Source organism: Dama dama, chromosome 24 (assembly GCF_033118175.1).
Source record: "Dama dama isolate Ldn47 chromosome 24, ASM3311817v1, whole genome shotgun sequence".
NCBI lineage: Eukaryota > Metazoa > Chordata > Mammalia > Artiodactyla > Cervidae > Dama > Dama dama.
The window spans coordinates 57265280-57287542 of NC_083704.1; the positions used below are offsets into that span (position 1 = coordinate 57265280).

General features: G+C 41.7%; 1 protein-coding gene across 7 annotated transcripts in view; it reads right to left on the reverse strand.

Moving 5' to 3' along the window:
- CCR3 (C-C motif chemokine receptor 3) overlaps positions 1 to 21394 on the reverse strand; it is a 58263-nt gene extending 36869 nt beyond the window's left edge. For 2 of the 7 annotated variants that reach the window (XM_061128804.1, XM_061128801.1), the window contains exon 1: positions 2528 to 2684. The gene's annotated coding sequence lies outside the window, so the exon portion shown is untranslated. Of the gene's footprint in view, positions 1 to 2527; positions 2685 to 6305; positions 6373 to 7633; positions 7829 to 11652; positions 11709 to 21284 lie in introns of those variants that run through there. The other 5 variants (XM_061128805.1, XR_009690392.1, XM_061128802.1 and 2 more) reach the window with 5 other exon arrangements.
- Positions 21395 to 22263: the final 869 nt, after the last annotated feature.

Genomic DNA, 22263 nt, shown 5'->3' on the forward strand with positions numbered 1-22263 from the left:
AATGTTTTATGGGAAAAATAAAAGTCTTCAGGTTTATTTTAGTTTGTTTTCTTTTTATCCCAATATTTGTACATCTTTGACCTGGAGCAAAGTTTTCTAAGCTTTTTTAAAAAATGAATGGGATTAGGCAATGTCCTGGGTTCCTTCAAGATGGGAAAATCTATAATGTGATAGCTTCTGCTGTAGAAAAAGGAAGCAGACTCTACAGAGAGCAGAAATTTGATGGTAGTAGAGGAAACTAAATTCAGTCATACATGGGAAAGAACTTGGTGAGAACCAAGTTGTGCAGGAATGGAATGGGCTGCCTTGTGAGCCAATGAGCTCCTTCCCTGGAAATACAAAGAACCTCTGAAGGTTGAAATCTTGAATAAATGCAGTCTTCTTCCCAGCTGCAGGCATCTCCCAGCCTTTATATTTTAGGGCAGCACATGGACTTCCTCCGCTTCCAGTCATTAATATTATTAGAGCAAAGATTATATTCCATTCTTGGAATGTAGTCAGTTAAGTGACTTGGTTTCATCCACCTGCAAAGTAACTTGGAATAGTTTTACCAACTTCTTTGTTCAAAGAGTAGATTCACTCACTATGTTCTAATAGCAGGTGTTTCCAGTGTGGCTGATTTTTAGTGTTTGTATGCAGGCTGATATGTGATTAAATTGAAAGAGATGATCCTGAAAAGTGTTTCATGGGGAAATTATGCCTGTGCAGTCAAAGCACACGTGGCAGGAGTGTTCAGTGTACTGAGGGTCAGTTTCCTGGCCCCTGGTGTTGCCACCTCCACCTGTGTCTTGGAGAGAGAACCATTGCCTCTTTTCTAGGCATGTTTGTTACAATTGATATCACATTTGCACACCCTTTTGTATTCTGGTATGTAAAATTTTATTGTTGTTGTTCAGTCACTGAGTTGTGTCTGACTCCTTTGCGACCCCATGGACTGTAGCCCTTGAGGCTCCTCTGTTCATAGCATTTCCCTGGCAAGAATACTGGAGTGGGTTGCCGTTTTTTTCTCCAAGGAATCTTTCCAGCCCAGGGATCCAACCTGCATCTCCCTGCATTGGCGGGTGGATTCTTTACCACTGAGCCACCAGGGAAGCCTCAGCCTGCATCTAGTTCCATGTGGTTAAAAATTATATGAAAATATAATTTGGAATGACTCAACATACTGTATATTTATGTTTTTTTAATCATTGTCTTACTGTCATGTGATTAAGTTGTTCCCAATTTGCACCTTTACAAATAATGCTGCAGTAAACATCTTTGTGTTTTTCTTAGTTCCTTAAAGTAGATTTCTCAAAGGACAATTTCTACCCCTAGTCCTATTTCTAAGACTCTTGCTGCATTTTGCCAAATTGTTTCCAGAAGTTGTATAACAATTTGTATTCTATTTCATATTGGTGCCAGTCTCAGCAAGCACCCATCAATACCAAGATCTAAAAGAAAAAAATTACTTGGCCAATTTTACAGGCAACAAGGGTGTCATTATTTATGTAACTAATACTTAATTACTGAGGGGTTTTTTTTTAAGCTGTAATTATTAGTCATTAGTATTTCCTTTTCTGTGAATATCTATTTATGCCTTTTACCCTTTTTATTGTGCTGGATATATCTGCTTTTTTCTTATTGAGTCATGCAGTTCCTCCCCTAGAGAAATAACTCAGCCTGCATAATTCATGGTAATCATCACCATTTTCTGAAATGAGTTGAAGATATGCTCCAATTCCTATCGCTTCCATGTACCAATGACCCCATATTCCCACTCCCTCCCCTCAAAACACTTGTCGAACACAGTTAACTTTCATCTCCAACCGGTTGAAGGTTTCCCAGAAGATTAGAAAGACTTTCTATCCCTACCCTCTAATATAGATCCAAGAAAAGCAGTCAACTTTGTAGATCCAAAACAGAAAGACACCAAATCAACTGATCAGCTGATTCATCTGACAGCCTGACTTAGAGTGGATTTTCAGTGAAAAATTGAAATATAAAAATTTATGTATATACAAATGTAGCATACGTGCATGTACACACATATGTCAGTTATACTTTCACTGCTCCTTACTAATCAATATTACTAACGCAAAACTACTCAAGAGGACCCTTTTGGAGTGGCCATCCTCTCAATAGTTGAGAATTTATGAAAGCACAGGGAAGGCAGCATGGGCACAGTTGTGGACATGTTGACTGAAGAGGGTAAAAGGCTGAGTTCGGATGAGTGGAAAGGCAAACACATCATGATACAGGTGAGAGAAAGACAAAGAGGGAAAAAGCGAGAAGAAAACGGACATATCTCACAATCAGCCTTCCCACTTTGGCTCCATACTGCCTACTGCAGCACAGCCGGCCTCCCTCTACGCCCCGTCCATCCAAGAGCACTCCTGGGAGGTGTAACTTCCACCTGCCAAGACTCCTTGCTCCATCTCCTTTTTCCTAGAAACCTGACTGTCTTCCTGGAAACCCCTCCTGAATAAACCACTTCTGTTGCATTCAATAAGTTCTCGCCCAGATGAGAGCAAAAAGAAGATGATGGTACCTGCTAATTTAGCAAAGTCCTTTATGCGTCCAGTGATAGCTTAGGTCTTGCCACTCATGAAACGGAGATACCATCTGATACCACCAGAGACATTAGTAAGGTAGGAAACAACACAGCTTCCTGTTTCAAAGAGTCTTAGCTTCTCAGGTTTTGCAAGTTTTTAAAAAGATAATCAAGTCTGGAGCAGTTCTTCTTTTCTATGATTGAGATCACACACTAAACAAGCACTCAGTTGAGTAATCCTTGAGAAGAATGCTGTTGATGTCACCAACTGTTTTGGGGGTTCTGCCTTCCCTTGGAATTGCTCATTGTTTTGGAAGAGGGGTAAATTCTTGAATAAGCATGCATTGACCTGTCAGGAGACAGGATAAAAAATGAAATCTGGATTTCCTTGTAATTACTCTGCAGAGCTCAATGGGAGACTTTGATGAGGTGAGTTGTAATACGGGTTTAAACAACCCAAGACGACTCGAACTTGAATTTCAGTTAGGGCACCCACAGCTGCATGACCTTGAGTTAATCGTTTAATCTTGCTGGACCTCAGCTTTCTCATCTGTCAACTGAGAATGATAATAACTACATCATTGGGTTGCCATGGAACTAGCTAAGATAAATATACAAAAAGTCTCTGAGGACTGTCCAAAGCTAAGCAGAAGTAAGGGATGAGAAGAATACCACTGAGACCTAAGCCTCACAGGGACGAGTCATGTGCCTGCTCCATGTGCTCATGTGTCCATGGCACCCAGGATAGTCCTGGACACAGAGCGGGTGCTCATCCAGTGTTTTGGGAAGAAGTCTGACCATGGACGGTGTGATCTGTGATACACTGGCTAAAGTGGACAAGACAATGAAGTTGACCAAGCATTCATCAGACATCTGCTGTATATGCAGGAATGTGCTTTATACTTCAGATGATAAAGAAAAGGGTAGGAAGGAAAGACAGTGACTTGGCTGGGAGGGCTCATGGGCATCCTGGGGCCCAGTTTGAGGGAGCTTGACAGTCAGCATCTCGGCTCAGGTGGTCAGCAGAGACAGAGAAGAGTTAGGAGAACTGGAAGCCTCTCCTTTGAATATGAGAAAATAAGGAGGCACCGTTGCTTTCTGTTATAGAATTGGCCTTTCCCATGGGCCAGTTATTCTCTGAGAATCATGATCACATAGGATTCTTGTTAGAAACGTGACTCGGGAGCCTGTGTAGACTCTGGAAGGGCGCTGGTGACTCTGGAAGATCTTGGTCAGATTTGTCATGTATGTTGGAAATTTCTCCTGTGGTGTTTTTTTTGTTGTTGTTGTTGTTTTGGTATCAAGAGTGTTCATTCTTCCAGGTCGTAGCTCCACATTAACCCTTCATTGGTTAAATGTCCTCATTTGTCTTTCCAGTCTCTTATGGTCCAGGCATTAGCATCGGAGGTGACACCGAGTCTGACACCTTCATTCTCCTCTCAGGGATCATCGTGTTATCTACCACAGCATTCCAGCAGGGGGTGTGGTGTGGGAGCCCTCAGGTCCCCTCGGACACTTGTGTGGACAACACTGATGGAGATTCCCAGGACGTTAAAGTGTCTGAGAAAGCCTCAGTGAGGAACGGATTTAAATGTGGTTAACCGTGCATTCCTCCAAGCTTGTGTTAAGGTAGAGAAAACATTGTTGTTGTTTTCTTTTCTTCAAATAGCACCTGTCAATATACTCCAAGACGGGGGCTGGGTAGGAGAATGCCGTGGGTGCTTGTCTGATGACTGGTCAGCGTGTGGGCACAGCACAGAGCAGTGGCCAGCCCTCTTCTGGCCCATCTTCTCATTTTGACAGGAGTCCCCTGAGCAGCCCCTCGAGCTGTGTGGGGACGCTGTTGTAGACAAGGAAACTGAGGTTCAACAAGGAGCTTGGCAAACACCAGAGACTAAAGGACAGAGCTAGATTCCACCTTAGGGTTTTCTTCTTTTTTTTTTTTTTAGATATTTTTATGTGGACCTTTTTTTAAAGTGTTTACTGATTTTGTTTATTTCTGTTTCATGTTTTGAGTTTTTGGCCATGAAGCATGTGAGATCTTAGCTCCCCCAACCAGAGATTGAACCTGTACCCTTTTCACAGGAAGGCAAAGTTTTAATCACTGGACCACCAGGGAAGACCCTTACCTCAAGAGTTTAGACTGTTCACTGGTGCTCATTTTTCCTGCCCTGCATCACCATCTGAAGGACTGGTGCTTTCAGCTGAAGATAAGGATGGCAGACTGTAAAGGTAGAACCAGAGTGACTTCCCTGAGGTCTAGAGTGGCTTGTTCTGTCTGACTTTTCCCAGGACGGGCAGGAGATTTTTGGTGCTTCTTTCAGGCTACTTGAGGCAGTCAGCTCATGAGTTTCCAAGGTACACAGGAAAACCTGACCCCAAACTCTAATACCTCTGATCTTTTCAGATTCTTAATGTACATAAACTAAAGCAGAAGCATTTTTGAGAAAACAACCAAAATAATGACATCAACAACAAACCAAACAGAAGACAGCTTAGGAATATGGGAACATCTGAGGGAGAAACAAACAAACAAAAGATGTTAAGAAGCTATACGAAAGGGTCAGAAATTTCTTGCAGGCAAGCTCAGGTCAACTGTGGCCTTGAGCGTGTGAAAGGAAGTGTTGCTGAGCAGCAGGAAGAAGTACTTGGGTTCCTTTATCCTGTCTTCAACACCAGCTCCTGGCCGCAGGGTCCTGGGGCAGGAAGGTGGGTTCCAGCCATTTTCCTCCTCTTACTGACATGTTTCCAGGGGAACATTAACTCCTAGGGGAGGTAATGGAAGGATTCATGCAGCCAGTGGTGCCTGCCTCTGGCACTTGGTGGTCGAGTGTATTTCTGAGTTCTCTCCATTGACAGCACCCTGCCCTTCTGTAAAGCCCCCAAATCAACAGAAGCAAGCCTTACAAAAAGGGCTCTTCCCCCATCATAGACTCTTAATACAAGACAAGTTGGAGTGACCATGTGGAAGCTGTATTATTTGGGGAGGTAGTGGACATCTCCAGATTTGAACAGAAGAGCAGAGTCTACACTTAGCATTGGCCTGCAACTCAAATCTAGAATTAAACCAAGGATAAAATGAGCCACCCACTGGACAGCTGTGAGCACCTGGCACACTTCCAAGTGCAGGGTGTGTGGTTGACCAAGCCCTGCTGCTGGGCTCTGAAACCAATGCTCTGCTTTCCCCAAAGCTGCACTTCTGTGGCTTGCCCCTCCCCTGACCCAGCCAGCATGCAAACTGAGGCAGGCCCACTCCTGCGAGACAGGGCTTCCACTGATGGCTGCCTTTAGCTGGAGAGCTCCCAGGTAGACATACCAAACTCCTCTTAGTCTACACAACAGGCTGGGAATCATCTGTCATCCTTCCCTTGCTCCCTGCTTCACTTGAGGCCTGACAGTGCTCGCCCATTTCCCCTCATAGGTACCTCCTCTAATAAAGGTGTAAGACCTGCTGGGTGTCTGCTTTTCACTATCACACCCTGCATATTCACACTAGCTTCAGAATAGAGCCCAGGTCCCTTTAGTCCATTTCCAGGAAAAATTGGGTGGTTGTTGATCTAACTATTCTGTATGTTTCGTTTTGTACTTTTTCTTTCTTTCTTGTCAACACTGAAAAAAACTAGTATCAAAATTAGAAAATCAATATAATGATGAAGAAAAAAGTGAACAGTGATTTAGAAATGATGCAAAAAATACAGTTTTCTCCCCAGGATATGGGAAGTACCTCTTAATGAGGTACAAATACAATGCATCTCTGCATAAACAGAAAACTCACCAGATGTCTGTCAAGTGGAGTAAATGACATCTTTTCTTCCACAATATCTTGAACTATTAGATGGGCCCTTGGAAATGTAAAAAGAGAAGAGAGAGCGAGAGCACAGATAAAAAGACAAGAGAAATAGAAGATACGAGGGATGGAGAGATAATAGATATTTAAGTTAGTCTCTTCCCTTTTTCCAAATGGCAGCCAGAAATTTTCTACCAGATGAGACAATTTAATTTCTGCTTTGTTCACAATTATGTAATACATTGTTATAGAGGCTTCTATAAAGCCCAGTGGCTAGAAGGACACCTAGAAATATAACTTGGGATGGAGAGGACTAGATGACTTGTTTTCCTATGGGATGTTGTTTTGCATCTCATCTCTGTAGACACAAAAAATGTTCACAACCTAAAAGAGAGTTATGTTTTATTTTGTGGGAACTTTTAGGACTTCAAGCCCAGGAAGCAGCATCTCAAGTAACCCCGAGAGAACTGCTCTAAGGAGGTGATGAGGGGAGCTAGGTTATATAGAAGTTTTGCAACAAAGGGCAGATAGTTGGTACATCAAAAGATGATTGTTAATAAAAAAAAAAAAAAAAAAAAAACCCAGATATCTCCAAGTTAAGGACTTTAGTGCTCTTCTATGTCTGGGCAAGTGCAGGAGTCTGGGCTCGCATCCTGGTTCCCTTGGGGCTCACCATCAGGAGTGGCTGCAGCCTGAAGACTGCTAGATGGCAGGTGTTCTTTTCTTCCTGAGTTTCCTCAGGCCTCACTGGCTCACGTTCAGGGGTTGCAGGCCTGCAATTGCTGATGACTGTGACATCCTTTGTTTATTGATATGGCAGGAAACATTCCGTTTCTCACCCCCAAGATTAATCTGGGTACTTTCTAAACGTGTCAAGCCTCTGTTTTTGAGCTGTGTAAATCCTCAACAAATTTTCAGATGTGCCAGAGCATCTACTCTGGGAAAGATAAGAGAGCTAGTGAGGGGGTTGGAGGAAAGGCGTATCAGTCCTGAGCTCCAGGCAGCATCAGTGAACTCAGACAGTGACCAGGAGTGGCAGGGTGGGGGCTGCGCTGGGAGTGGGCAAGTTATGTGAGAGAAACCATTCAGTAATGTAAACAACACTTCCTGCACACTTGTGTCACATGTCACACCAGGGATCTGCTAAGGGCTTTCTGTACTTTGTCTCTTTTAAGCCTCTCGGTGACCCTGTAAGGTAAATGAGGTGTTTTTTTTTTTTTTTTACCATTTCTCAGAGGAGGAACTGAGACAAGTGGGTTAAGCAATAGCTCAGGATAACACAACTAGAAAATGGTGGGGCTTATTCTGGAACCCACCTCTGTATGCTTCGTTCCCTCTCCTCTGACCACCATGCCCGCTATTTCTCCAGGAGTCTGTGGATGAGGCCCAAGGGGTGGGCAGTGGGTTGGTTGGTGCTGGCCCTTCAATGCCCTCCAATGGTCCATGCCCAAGATTCAACAGGTGATTTTTATGTCAGAACATCTTTGCTTTAATTCAACATTAAGAAAAACCTGAAGAAAGCAGGCATATTACACTTCATTATAATAAGGAACAAGTTCTCCTTCTAGAAGAATGTGACATATGTTGGCAGAGCTCTGCTGGGTCCCCTTGAGTCCCTTTCCCATTTCTGGCTGTCCTCCCTCAGCCTCTGTGCTCTTTTGCTTCCAGCCTCTGCACCCGTGATTGGCTGTGGAGGGCTGTCCTAAGGCTCAGGAGCCATGGTGCCCCCGGCTCCCCCAGCCCCACTCTCCTGCATGGAGCCAGGAGGAACCCCTCTGACTGCCTTGTTCTAGGCAGGACACACTGTGAGGTTCCTGTCCCAGGGCCCGCTCAGGATCCGGCAGAGACCCCGGGGGATCTTTGCCTGAGACCACACCCTGCTGCTTGCTTCCTCCCTTCTTGTCCAGTTCCCTCACTCTCTTGCTGGTGTCTTCTGAGAGCACCCACTGAATAAATCACTCACACATGAATCCTCCCCTCAGGGTCTGGGCCCTCGTAAGATAGGGCATTTAACATAGAAGGAAGTTCCTTTATTTTTCAACAGCTTATTAAGATGTAACTTTTGGACAATAAAGTGTATCCATTTAATGTCTACAGTTTGATAAATTTTGACAGTCGTATACATTTGGATTACAACACCCATAGTCAAGATATGAGTGTTTCCATCACCTCCAAGAGATTCCTTATGCCCCTTTGAAATCCATCCCTCCCTCCAGGCAATCACATCTTTCCACTTCTTAAGATCAGTTTCTTTGCAGCCTGCTGCCTAAACTTTAAGCCAGTGCTATATATTTTTGACTTTTGTATTGCACTACTTAAAGTTACCAATTTCAGTTTTAGCTTAGAAAATGCTAGCTGACTAGCTGACACAAAACTCCAAAATGTACAATGAGCTTGAACATCTAGAAGTGTATTTCTTGATCATGTACAGCAATCAGGATTATTTATTGGTGGCAGTCTGCCTTTAATCATTAGTTCAGGCACCTAGGCATCTACATACAGTGTCTACTATCACTGAAGTTGGCATTCAAGACCCAAATGTATACAGCTGCATCACCCGAGAGGAAGGAGAAGAGTATGAAGGAATGCTCATGGAAGGATTTTATGAGCTGGTGAAGAAATCATTCACATCATTTCTGTCCACATTCCATCAGCTAGGACTCAGTCATGTGGCCACCCATGAATGTGTCAGCAGCTAGAATGTAGTCTGTCTGTGTGTCCAGAAATTAATGATACTTATGTGTATGCATGTGTTAATTAATAACTGTCTGACACAGAAAAGAACAAGCTCAAAAGAGGAAGATAAAAGACATACTGACAATGACATTTTAATCATTAACAGCAACAACATAACTATGAAGTGACATTAAGAGTGACTATCATCTTTTGAGGAATTTGGTGCCATGTGCTTTATGACATTTATCCTCACAGTTCTACAGGTATACAATTTCCTTATGAAGATTAAAGCAGTAGGAGATTATAAAACTGTGGTTGCCAAATGGCTACCAAATAGCAGAGGATAAATTTGTGCCCAGGTCTTTGTTGATGCCTAAGTTTCTGCAGTTAGCATAAAGCAGAACAAATCAGTTACAGCATTTTCCCACTTCAGTGAGAGCTATGAATTATCAGCAGCAGATTTTAACATAATCCAGGGCATCAAGAATCTATAGTTATTCAGAGATTCTAGAAGGAGCAGTAAATAAACTTCCCACAACTTAGACCTCAGGGCAGATGGCCAAGCAGGCACCTGCATCACAGATACAAGGGTGGGGTCACATTCAGCCCTAGGAGAGTTGAGAAAGCTCTTTGCTGTTTACCACCCACTCTGTGTTCTAAGAAGCCTGGATCAAGAAAATTCTTAATGTGATGATGGCAGGGGTTCAGGGAAGAGAGACTTTTTTTTTTTTTTTTTAATTTGAGAGAAAAAAAAATTCTCTAGGTAAGAAGAGACAGGGTGGAATGCAGAGTGGGTGTTACATGAGGTCTAGGAAGAAAGATGAGGCTGGCACCAGGGAAACTGAAAGGGCTGTGTTGGGCCAGGAGGGAGAAAGATAGATGCCAAGCAAAGGGGCAGTAGATGAGAAAGGATTTAGGAAAAAAAAAGTTCAGCAGGATTTGAAGGTGGGTTTTTGTGTAGTGTGGGATGTAACCTTCCTATATCAGTTAGGGTTTGGTCATGAAAAAGGCTTCTCTAGGTATTTTAACCAGGAAGGGAATTAATGTAGGTTACAATGCCTTGACAGCTAGTAAATATTTTCAAGTGCTTATGGAACATTCACCAAGATAGACAATATCTAGAGCCTCAAAAAGTTTTTAAAATTTGCATTATATAGAATATATTCTCAGATCAAAATGCAGTCAATTAAAAATTAAAAACAGAAAAATGACAAACATTTCTAAACATGTGAAAAATTTAAATCACACATCTATATAATCCACAGATCAGAAAGGAAGTCTCAAAGGAAATAAAAATGACTTTGAACTAAGTGAAAACAAAAATACAACATCAAGATATGTGAGGTGTAGCTAAAGCCATTCTGAGGAGCATATTGCCACACTGAATGCTTACGTTAGTAAAGAAGATCAGAATCAAGTCAATAATCTAAGTTTCTTCCTCTAGAAACTAGAGAAAGGGCAAAATAAGCCCAAATTAAGCAGAAAGAAGGAACAACTAAGATAAGAGCACAAAGTAATAAAATTTAAAACAGAAAAGAGATTAAAGCACTGAAACAAAAAGCTGATTCTTCAAAAAGTCATTGAAAATGAGTGATAAACCTTTAGCAAGACCTGAGAGAGAGAGAGAGATGACACAAATCAACAATGTCGCGAATGAAAAAATGTCAAGAATGAATACAGATTCTTCAGCCATTAAAAGGGACAGTAAGAGAATACTGGGAACAACTTTGGGGCTTCCTAGTTGGCTCAGTGGTAAAGAATTTGCCTGCAATGCAGGAGACGTGGATTCATTCCCTGGGTCAGGAAGATCCCCGGGAGAAGGAAATGGCAACTCACTCCAGTATTCTTGCCTGGGAAGTCCCAGGGACAGAGGAGCCAGGCGGGCTACAGTCCATGGGGTCTCGCAGAATTGGACATGACAGACCAACTGAGCACACACACAGCACATGAACAACTTTATGCTTATGCGTGCAACAATTTAAAAGAAACAGACCAATTTGTTGGTTAATAACAGAGACAAGACATCTGACAAAGTATTTCACCACTGGTGGTGATAAGCACCTCTCAGTGAACTGATAACTTAATAAACAGCATCTACAAGGAGCCTAGAGATAGCATCATGCTTAATAATGAAAGATAAATGCTTTCCTCCAAGATCATGAACAAAGCAAAAACATTCGTTCAGTCACTCCTCTCCAACCATAAGTCCTAGCTAGCGCAATGAGACCAGAAACAAAATATAAGGCATATAGATTGAAAAGGAGGAAATAAACTGCCCTTATTTGAGGATGACATTGTTGTCTACATAGAAAATCCCAAGGGATTCTCCCCAGAACTGTTGAAACTAACAAGTTCAGCTCAGTTGCAGGAAAAAATCAACAAACAGAAATCAATCACATTTTTATGTATTAGTGAATACTTAGAAACCAAGATTAAAATACCATTTATAATTGCTTCCAAAATCTTTTAGACTATACCTAGGTATAAATCTAACAAAACATAGACAAGATTTGCAATGAAAACTACAAAATGAAATTAGAAAAAAAAAGACTTATGGTTTAGGCAGAGGGATATACACATAGAATAATGGAACCAAATAGAAAATTATAGAACCAAACTCACAAATATATCCAACTTCTTTCTGACAAAGGCACAGTACCTTTCAACAGAAGAACAGTAGCCTTTTTCATAAATAATGCTGGAGCAATTAGATATCTGTAGACAAAAAATAAATAAACCTTAACCCAAACTTCACATAATCTATACTTCAATAAAATTTTCAAAAAAATAAATATCAACTATACTTCAATAAAAAACTTGAGAAGACACATACAAAAATTGACTCAATTTATCACAGACTTCATTGTAAAATGTAAAACTATGAAACTTTGAAAGATAGCAAAGGATAAATCTTTGTAATCTAGAATTTGGTGAAAAGTTGTTAGAGTTGATGCCAAAAGCCATATCCATAAAAAGAATAGTTGATAAATTTGGCTTCATAAAATTAAAAGCTTCTCTCTCTGAAAGACTTTTAAAAAGCAGATGAAAACACAAGCCAGAACCTCAGAAAAAAACATCTGTAAACAATATATCCAATAAAATATTCATATCTAAAATATAAAGCATTCTCAAAGTTAAAAAGCAAAAAACCAATCTGATTAGAAAATAAAGATTTTTTTTCCCCCAACAAGGTAGAAATTTTAAAAGGACTTATCTCAAGCGAATAAAGAAATCTACAGATGGTTAGAAAGAAAAAAAAAAAAAAAATGGGCAAGGCACGAACAGACACCTCACTGAAGAGGACATACATATGGCAGCTAAGCACATGAAGACATGTTCCGTATCATTAGCCATTAGGAAAATGCAGATTAAAACTGCCATCACACTTATCAGAATGACAAATAAAAAGTGACAACACCAAATGCTGGGGACGATAAGGAGGAAACTGGATCACCCCTACATTGATGTTGGGCGTATAAAATAATACAGATACTCTGAAAAAGAATATGGCTGTTTCCTATAAAACGAATGGTGCTAGCGGTAAAGAACCCATCTGCCAACGCAGAAAACCTAAGAGACTTGGATTTAATCCCTGGGTTGGGGAGATCCTCTGGAGAAGGAAGTGGCAACCCACTCCAGTATTCTTGCCTAGAGAATCCCATGGACAGAGGAGCCTGGCAGGCTACCATCCATGGGGTCACACAGAGTCGGAAGTGACTGAAGCAACTTAGCACGCAAGCAAAACACATGCTTACATTGCAATCTAGCCGTCACATTCCTGGGCAGATATCTTAAAATAAACATTTTTGAAGATTTTAAAATTGAAATGTGGCATGCATGTAATAAAATGCCTAAAGTATACTAATCCAAGTTTTTGCATGTATCCACACCTGTGTGACCGCCGTGGCTGGAGAGTGCCAGAGCCCCAGACCATTCCTTGGTGTCTCTTCCCAGTCTGTATCCACAGAGGTAACCGCTGTTTTGTTCCTATTACTATAGTTTAGTTTTGGCTGTACCGTATGTAGTCACAGTAGATTGTTATTTTATATTGTCGCATAGCATTTTATTGTGTGAAGACACCATAGTTTGGGGCTTCCCTGGTGACTCAGGTTCAATCCCTGGGTCAGGAAGTTCCCCGGGGGGAGGGCACGGCAACCCACTGCAGTACTCTTGCCTGGAGAATCCCATGGGCAGAGGCGCCTGGTCGGCTACAGTCCCTGGGGTCACAAAGAGCAGGATATGACTGAAGTGACTGAGCACACAGCACATAGCACCCCAGTTTACCTGTTTTATTGTTGATAAAAATTGGGGGTTTGCAGTTTGAGACGGTTATGAATAAAATTAGTAGCTACAGTCTTGTCTATGTCTTTAGAGTTCATATACATTTCTTTCTCTGCAGTATATACTTTGAGGTAGAATTTTGGGGTCATAGAGAAGGCATTGTTTAGCTTTACATGCTACTAAACGGTTTTCTAAGTGGTTGTACCAACTTATTATGCTTTTGCCAGCAGTATGTGAGAGTTCAAGTTCATTTCCATTCTCGTCAATAGTTGGTATTGTCTATTAGAGATTTTTCTTGTTTTCTTTTTCATTTTAGCTCTTCTGATGGGTATGAGCTGCTATATCATTATGGTTTTAATTTGCATTTCTCAAATGATTAATGATATTGATTATCTTTTCACATATATGTTGGTTATTTGGTTATCGTCTGTGCAGTGCCTGATCAAATCTTTTGCTGGTCTAAAAATAATTAGGTTGTTTGTCATTTTCATATTGACTTTTAGGAGTTTGTAATCTGTTCTGTATATGAGCCCTTTATCTAAGAGAAGTATCTCTGATCTGTTTTTGGCTATAGGCACTTGTTCCTTTTTCTCCCAGTCTTTTGGTACACCCTGATCACTCCTGATAGTGATTCTGTTTGCAAACATCTCTAGGCTTAAGTTTCCAAACCCTGCTGCAGTCACCAGCCACTTCTCCAGTGTTTCTGTCAGTGTCTCAGATTCATACCAGCACACTGCTTGCCCCTGCCCAGATTCTGGGCCAGCCATAAACAAAATCTCTCTGTCTTTGATCCCTTCATCTCTCACTTACTTCTCAGAAGCAGGAAGATTTCTTGTTCCCTGGGGTAGAATGAAGTGAGGAAATAAGTTTATTCAAGCAGGTACATGATAATATCATACTCTGAATAAAAGATGTCAAGCTATACTCTCACCTGTGGTCACACACATATCAAGGCATCAAACTTAATCAACGTGTCTCCATATCAGCTGCCTCTAATGCATGCAGCTCAATGCTGGCCACTGTGGGAAACCCACAAAGGAGGACTGGACACGGGTCCAGCTGTTGAGAAGCTTACAATCGAGTTGGGAAGAAAAGGCGTAATACAGGTTATGTGATTTAGTGAAATAATGCATGTTAGATAGTACATAACATAACTCTTCAGAATCAAAGAGTTTTAGAACTGGGCATGCAAGACCATAAGTGCTAATTCAAGCTGGCCCTAGACGGGAAGTTTTTAGAGGACTTCCTTAAGATAGTCTCTCCTTCCCCTTTTCAGCATGGGGGTGGGGAGAAGGGGTTTCTTGGACAACTTTTTTGCATGTAGGAGATACTCAGCATATGTTTGCTGGTTTGAGTGAAGCTTAGGTTGCAGAAATAAATAGCTATATAATGCCCATCAGCCAAATACCTACCAAGTACCAGGCATGTAGTAAATCACACTTAATTCTTGCCACAATTCTGAGAAGGGAATCATATTGCTTCTGTTTTACAGGTGGGAAAATGGAGGCTCAGGCAAAGAAAAGACATAGCATCTGATAGAGCCATGATTCAAAGCAGGTTGACATACTGGGGCCCTTGTTGCTTGCTGTGAGACACCGCCATTTCCTGTTGCTTGAACAAAGGGAAGGGGACAGTGGACCTAGCCACTCACAATGTCAGAGATTAAAGCCCAGGTCCTAGGGTACTGGGTCTCTGAAGCAGGGCCCAATAGAAGAGGCCGTCCCTTCAAGGGAGGCCAAAGGTGGCCTGACTGGTGACTTTGGATAGCAAGGCAGAAGCGAGAGGGAAGCAGATTAGATAAGAGAAAGTAACACAGCCCGGTGGTCTGTCACCCCTCCCCCCATTCCTGTAACTTCCCCAAATATAATGCTCGATCCCTCATGTGCCCAATTTGGCTGGATGTCCATCTGTCCTGTGAAACCCCACTTCCACCTTGCCATCCAGGAGTGCCCTAGCCATGCCATACCATGGCTGCTGGGCTGCCGTGGACTGGTAGTGGCATGCATTCGTCCTTCCTCTCATCTCATCGTTCTGAAACAGGAATTCAGACATTGGACCAATTCAGACATTGGTGCTTAAATCTGCCAGTGTTTCCTTCCATGGCGGCCCAGTGGTTTAGAAGCCACCTTGCGATGCAAGGGACACCAGTTTGATCCCTACTCCGGGAAGATTCCACATGCCTCGGAGCAGCTGAGCCCGTGCACCACAGCTGCTGGTTCTAGGGCCTGCGAGCTGCAACTTACTGAAGCCTGTGTGCTTAGAGCCCGTGCTCCACAGCGAGAGAAGCCACCGCAGTGAGAAGCCCACACGCTGCAATGAAGAGTAGCCCCCGCTCGCTGCATCTTGAGAAAGCAAGTCTGCAGCAACAAAGACCCACCACAGCCAAAAAAGAAGTGAATCTTTTTTAAAAATTAAAAACAGAAAAACTGAATCACTTTTCTGTACAGCAGAAACTAACAACACTATAAATCAACTATGCTTCAATTAAAAAAAAAAAATGAAAGCCAGAAAACAGAACAAAATACCGCCAACCACAGCTTACTCCCCTCAAGAAAACCCACAGAGGGAAAAGGAAGATAGTAACGAGACTAGAAAGTTCAGAAAAGGGAAGTATGAACTGAGTACACGATGCCTCACCCCATAGGCACAAACCCGTGGTTTGAACTTCTGTTTGTGTGGCATGAAGCAGAGCCCACCCAAAGATGGCAGTGGGGCAAGACCCCTGCCTCCCTCCAGAAAGAGGACTGATCTAGCAGTGGCCTCATGAGCTGGTGCATCCCAAGTGTAAGGGAATTCCCCTGCAAATAGGAAATTGAGCACCAGCTAGCTGTACAAAGGGCAGGCGTTTGGTTTCTGCCCAAACCAAAGATTTGTGGACTCAGATGCAAAATCTGTTATCACATCCCTTTGCCCTTGCAGATTTAAGATGAAAGAGATGCAAATATCTTTCCTGTACATTCATGGTGTGTAGGTAGGAGTAATGTGCTGGTAAGTGTTCTCACAACCCACTAGGAAGAAAGAAACAAAAAAGGCATTGACATGTTTGCTGGTTTCCAGTTTCCCTGGTGTAAAGACTCTCCTTGTGGCCAAGTTTAAACTGCTGACTTAAGGTCACTGAGGTGGAGTTGGGTAACCTGAGCCTTCCACAGGGTTAAACAGCCATAGTGTTGCGTTTACCTTATGTGCTCAATGCTTTATGTGTATTGCTGGATTAGTGTTCATTCATGAGAAAAGTGAGGCTCAGAAAAATAGATGATTTACCCTGTGTCATTAGCTACTTACTGGTGGAAAGAGGAGTTTCAAATAAGTTAAAATTAGTCTGCTCTAGATCAGTAGTTCTGAAGCTTTTTTGATATTGGCATGAACAGCCTTTTTTTTCTTAATCTTATGAGAGGATTTTATGAGCAATAAATTGGATAGCCTGTATAAGACCCCTAGAACATATTTATGCAATTGATGATCAATAATAACTTATTTATTACTATCATTATTATTATTATTATTATCATATCCTTGTTATGTATGAGGTAGAGGCTCCTTGCTTTGATGTGGAAAAAGTGAAGCATTTGTTGACATGAACCTAGTTAGAGAAGAAGTTGGCTGTGCCCGCAGTTTCAATAAAATTCTTTGAAAGGCATTTCTTATGGCACAGACCTTGTCAGAAGCAGAGCAGGGCTCAAGGCCATAATTTCTCCACATATCCCAAAACAGATTTCACTGGCTTCGCTTAAACTCTGCTGTTTAAGCCAGATCATAGCATGTGTTGAGGTGAAGATAATACCACACCCATGGGATGCTGAGGGCAGAAACCTTGAGCAGGAGAGAATACCTTGCTGCCAAAGGATATTGCCAAGCCAAGAAGTACATCTTCATGAGGTACTCAGTGGCCATAAACTCAGCTTCATTCCATGTTTTCCTCTCACCCTTATGTATTTTGACTTCAGAACACTGTGTACACATGGGTGTTGGTTTTATTCTCAGTGGTTCCCAAAATAGAAAACAGATAATAAACACCTATTGAATTGTGGTGTTGGAGAAGACTCTTGAGACTCCCTTGGACTGCAAGAAGATGCAACCTGTCAAACCTAAAGAAAATCAACCCTGAATATTCATTAGAAGGACTGATGCTAAAGCTGAAGCTCCAATACTTTGGCCACCTATTGTGAAGAGCCAACTCATTGGAAAAGACCCCGATGCTGGGAAAGACTGAGGGCAAGAGAAGGAAGTGACAGAGGATTAAATGGTTGGATAGCATCACTGACTCGGTGGATGTGAATTTGAGCAAACTCTGGGAAATAGTGAAGGACAGGGGAGCCTGGTATACTGCAGTCTATGAGGTCACAGTGTTGGATACGTTTTAGTGGTTGAACAACAGCAGCAAGTGCCTAACAAATAATTTTGTGAAAGTACATTATGACTCTATTTTCACAATAACTCAGACCAAACTAGAATCTTTATAGTAGAAAGTGTTACATGCCTCACCCTTGAATAAAATACTTACAGATTTAGCAAATGGGCTCTGTGTCCTAAAACAATGTTTACTTGTAACTACTGTTGTTGTTTAGTCACTAAGTCATGTCCAACTCTTTGGGACCTGGCGGCCTGCCAGCCTCCTCTGTCCATGGGATTTCCCAGGTAATAATACTAGAGTGGGTTGCTATTTCCTTCTCCAGGGATCTTCCCAACTCAGGGATCAAACTCATGTCTCCTGTGTTGCAGGTTTGCTACTGAGCCACCAGGGGACTCATTTTCTTATTTAAATATGTGATTTTGAGTCCTGGCTCTGTGACTTTTTTAACTGACTTGACTCTGAAACTTTATGGCATTGAAACATGTGAGCCCAGAGGTTCACAGGGCAGGTTGGTTTTGGATTTTGTTTCTGTATTACAGTTTGTGGTCATTTTAATTTATCAACATAAAATTCAAACAAATGGATATCCCCAGAAGTTCCCTCTGGGACAGTTACTGGGAAAATGCCACTATTTCCTAAAGTTTAAGACTTCCTGCCTCAGAAAACCCCAAGTTGCACACATACCAAAAAGAATAATTTCAAACTCATTGAAAAAGAGGTCAGTTTTGTGGTTACCAGAGGTGGGAGTTGGGAGGTGGGGAGAAAGGGAAAATGGAACTGGATGAAGGTGGTGAAAAGGTACAGACTTCCAGTTACAAAATAATAAAATACTAACCATGTAAAACATTTTGAATATAATTGACACTGCTGTTATATATGAGAGGTATTAAGAGAGTAAATCCTGAGTTCTTATCACAAGAAAAAAAATTTTTTTTTCTATTTCTTTAATCTTATATCTATTTCAAATGATGAGTATTCACTAAACTTACTTCATGATGTATGTAAGTCAAGTCATTCTGTGGTACACCCTAAGCTTATACAGTGCTGAATGTCAATTATGTCTTGATAAAACTGGAAGAAAAAAATAATAAACTATTTTTAGAAGAATGACTTACAATACCACTTTTAATGGCTGGTAAGCATTGTATCATGTGCATATATTTACTGATTTTTCAGGTGATCCATTATTATTAGACACGTAGATCATGTAAAATATTCCTGCATCATTAATAAGGCTGTGATACACGTCCTTATTAACAAAGCACTGTGCATATCTCTCTCATTGTTTCACTAGACTTGCTACTAAAACTTTGAGCCCTCTGAAAGCTTTTGATACATTATTGCCAGATTTCTCTGCCAAACAGTTGCATTTAATGTGTAACTTTATTCCCAACAGGAGTTCACCAAAGTGTCTGTTTTTTTCACACTGTCAGCACTTCAAAATATTGCCATTCTGTTTCTTTAAGTTTTTTAATGATTCTCAAGTTTATAGGCAAAAAAGTTCCAACCTGGTTTTTTTTCAGTTTGTACCTCTTGGGAAAAACAGGATTTTTTAAAAGTCCTTTTTAAAAAAGCCCTGGATTCCCCTCCCGTTTTCGAGCGTAATGTTGGTGGCACCACGGTCACTGCATTGGGCCTCCGTGGACAAGTGACTCACCCTGTCAAAATGCTAACAGAGTTTCCTGCCATCGGAGGGTTCTGTCAGAACATTACGTGGCTTAATTTTGACCCTAAATACCAACAACCTTTGTTCTGAGAGGAGGGGAAGAGAAAGCATCAAGTAAACATCCTAAGAGAGGGCAGCAGCTGGCAGAAGCATTTCTGCTTTCGTTTGTCTGGATTGTTAGGTTCAGACTAAAGGGCAGATAGGAGAGCCCCTTAACAGGCAGGGAATCTGACCATAAGGAGACTTTCTTTTGACGCAGATCACTCTCAATTTTTTAGTGCACTCACAGCAGTTTCTCCTTCTGGTATGGAGTTGAAATGACCTTGGACTTCACAGAGGCATGGTACCCTCCTTGTAGACTGAACAATTCACCTTCTGTCACTCCTCTGATTGAGGTTCTGAATAGGGTACGTTTGCTCTCATCTTTTTTCTCCCCTTCCGTTAGGAACAGACTGAATCTAATATTATGTTCTTAGCATATGTTGAACTTAGTGAACTCTGTGATTCTCATGAAGAGGCTCGAGTGGAGAAATGCCAGGTCTTGTAATTAAAGGCTTCTGGAAGCATCCTTTAGAGCACATGCCATTGGCTTTTGTACCCTGTTGTCCAGCCAGAGTCTCTTCTCTGTGTATTGTAGTGTAAGTGTGATGTGGCCAAACAGAGCTGATGCTTGAGATTTTTCATTGTGACAGCGCAGAATAGCAAAGAAGGGGGACGACATTGTTTTCATTTTATTTTTAGGTTAACTTTGTATTGACCTAGCTTCCATTGCTCTGAGAATTACTATGAAAAAAAAAATTTTTATAAAGTCTATACTATTATATCATTATTATTGATGTAATGGGTTAAAAATTTCATATTGATTTTCATTTTTAATCAGTTTATTATATATAATATGGACTTCCCAGATGGCACAGTGGTAAAGAATCTGCCTGCCAGTGCAGGGAGACACAAGAGATGCGGGTTTGATTCCTAGGTCAGGAAGATCTCCTGGAGTAGGAAATGGCAACCTATTCTAGTATTCTTGCCTGAAAAATTCCATGGACAGAGGAGCCTAGTGGGCTACAGTCCAGGGGATCGAATAGAGTTGGACACGACTGAGCACAACACACACATATAATATATATTAAATAATAGTTTTATATTTGGTCAGCCTCAACTCTACCCCCTCCTAGTTTTAATGCTTTCTTGTACTTTATTCCAGACTGCAGCAGCTTTTCCCTAAGCTCATATCAGGTCCTTCTATATAGAAAACTGCTTTGTTTCTTTGAATAAGAAAAAGTTTGAGACTTCCAGAAGAACCTTAAAAAGCTACATACATACAGAAACAGAATATAGAATATACATTTCTAATTTAACCTTGGTATAAGTCACAACTTCTCTAGACCTGTTTTTACACTATGAAAGGATAGTTTGTCATTAGAAGAGAGAACACGAGTAAACCCTTCTCTATTTCAGACCTGTCAGGGGAGTCAGGCCCCAAGTCTTTCACAAACCATGAGCTGTTTCCCCTTCTCCTCCCGAATCTTAGCTCGATTCCCCTCTAGCTCTCTACCTACTAACAGAACCAGACAGCAGGGTTAACAACCACCACTGATTCCTATTCTGGACCTGGAATAGGTATAAGGTTCAGAGGGTGGATTTACCTGCTCCGTGAGGCACACATAATCCAGGAGTGGTTGAACTTGACATTAAACCCATGTTTTCAAGCTCCAGAACTATAATCTCAACCACTGAACTGTGCTGTCCCAAAGCAGCCCGGTGGTTCTCAAACATTTTTTTCAGCACTGAAACTTTTAAACTGGTATCTTCCATAAAATTGCAAAACTAGGGGTGCCCTGAGTAAGAAGGAACCCAGGTCTCATTTGCTTGGCCTCATTTACAAGCCTGGGTTGGCCCCGTGGTGCTTTCACAGAACACTGAGCTGCAGGGAGTAGGAGAGGAAACCACTACATTCCTATGACTACACTGACCTTGATGGAGCAGAACCTACCTTGCCGCCTCTCCAGAGTCTCTGGGTGAAGACCAAGAAGTCAGGGTCCACAACAGCAGAGGCCCAAGACTGTGAGTCACAGCTTAAGTAGCAATGTCAAAAAAGGGCCAATAGAGCTGCCCTATTTTAATACTTCCGCAGGGCTGCAGAAGGGTTATCAAGAGACAAGCAAGTGTCTGCATTTTCTCTGCCTTGACAATGGACGTGATAAGGGATTTGGAAACTCATTTCCCCCGTTCTTCTCTGCCCAGTAAAAACCAGAGTTATACTGAATAAAAATTGAACACCCTATGTGGCCGGTTTGGGAATCATTAATGCATCCTTCATATCTAGCCATGTCTGCCAGTCATACCAAAATCTGCTTTTAGATCTTTCAGTTCAGTTCAGTTCAGTTGCTCAGTTGTGTCCGACTGTTTGCGGCCCCATGGACTGGAGCACACCAGGCTTCCCTGTCCTTCGCCATCTCCTGGAGTTTGCTCAAACTCATGGCCGTTGAGTCAGTGATGCCATCCAACCGTCTCATCCTGTCTTGCCCTTCTCCTCTCATCTTCCATCTTTCCCAGCATCAGGGTCCTTTTCAGTGAGTCAGTTCTTCGCATCAGGTGGTCAAAGTATTGGAGTTTCAGCTTCAACATCAGTCCTTCCAATGAATATTCAGGACTGATTTCCTTTAGGATGGACTGGTTGGATCCCCTTGCAGTCCAAGGGACTCTCAAGAGTCTTCTCCAACACAACAGTTCAAAAGCATCAATTCTTTAGCATTCAGCTTTCTTTATGGTCCAACTCTCACATCCATACATGACTCATGGAAAAACCATAGCTTTGACTAGACAGACCTTTGTTGGCAAAGTAATATCTCTGCTTTTTAGTATGCTGTCTAGGTTGGCCATAGTTTTTCTTCCAAGAAGCAAACGACACTTAATTTCATGGCTGCAGTCACCATCTACAGTGATTTTGGAGCCCCACAAAATAAAGTCTT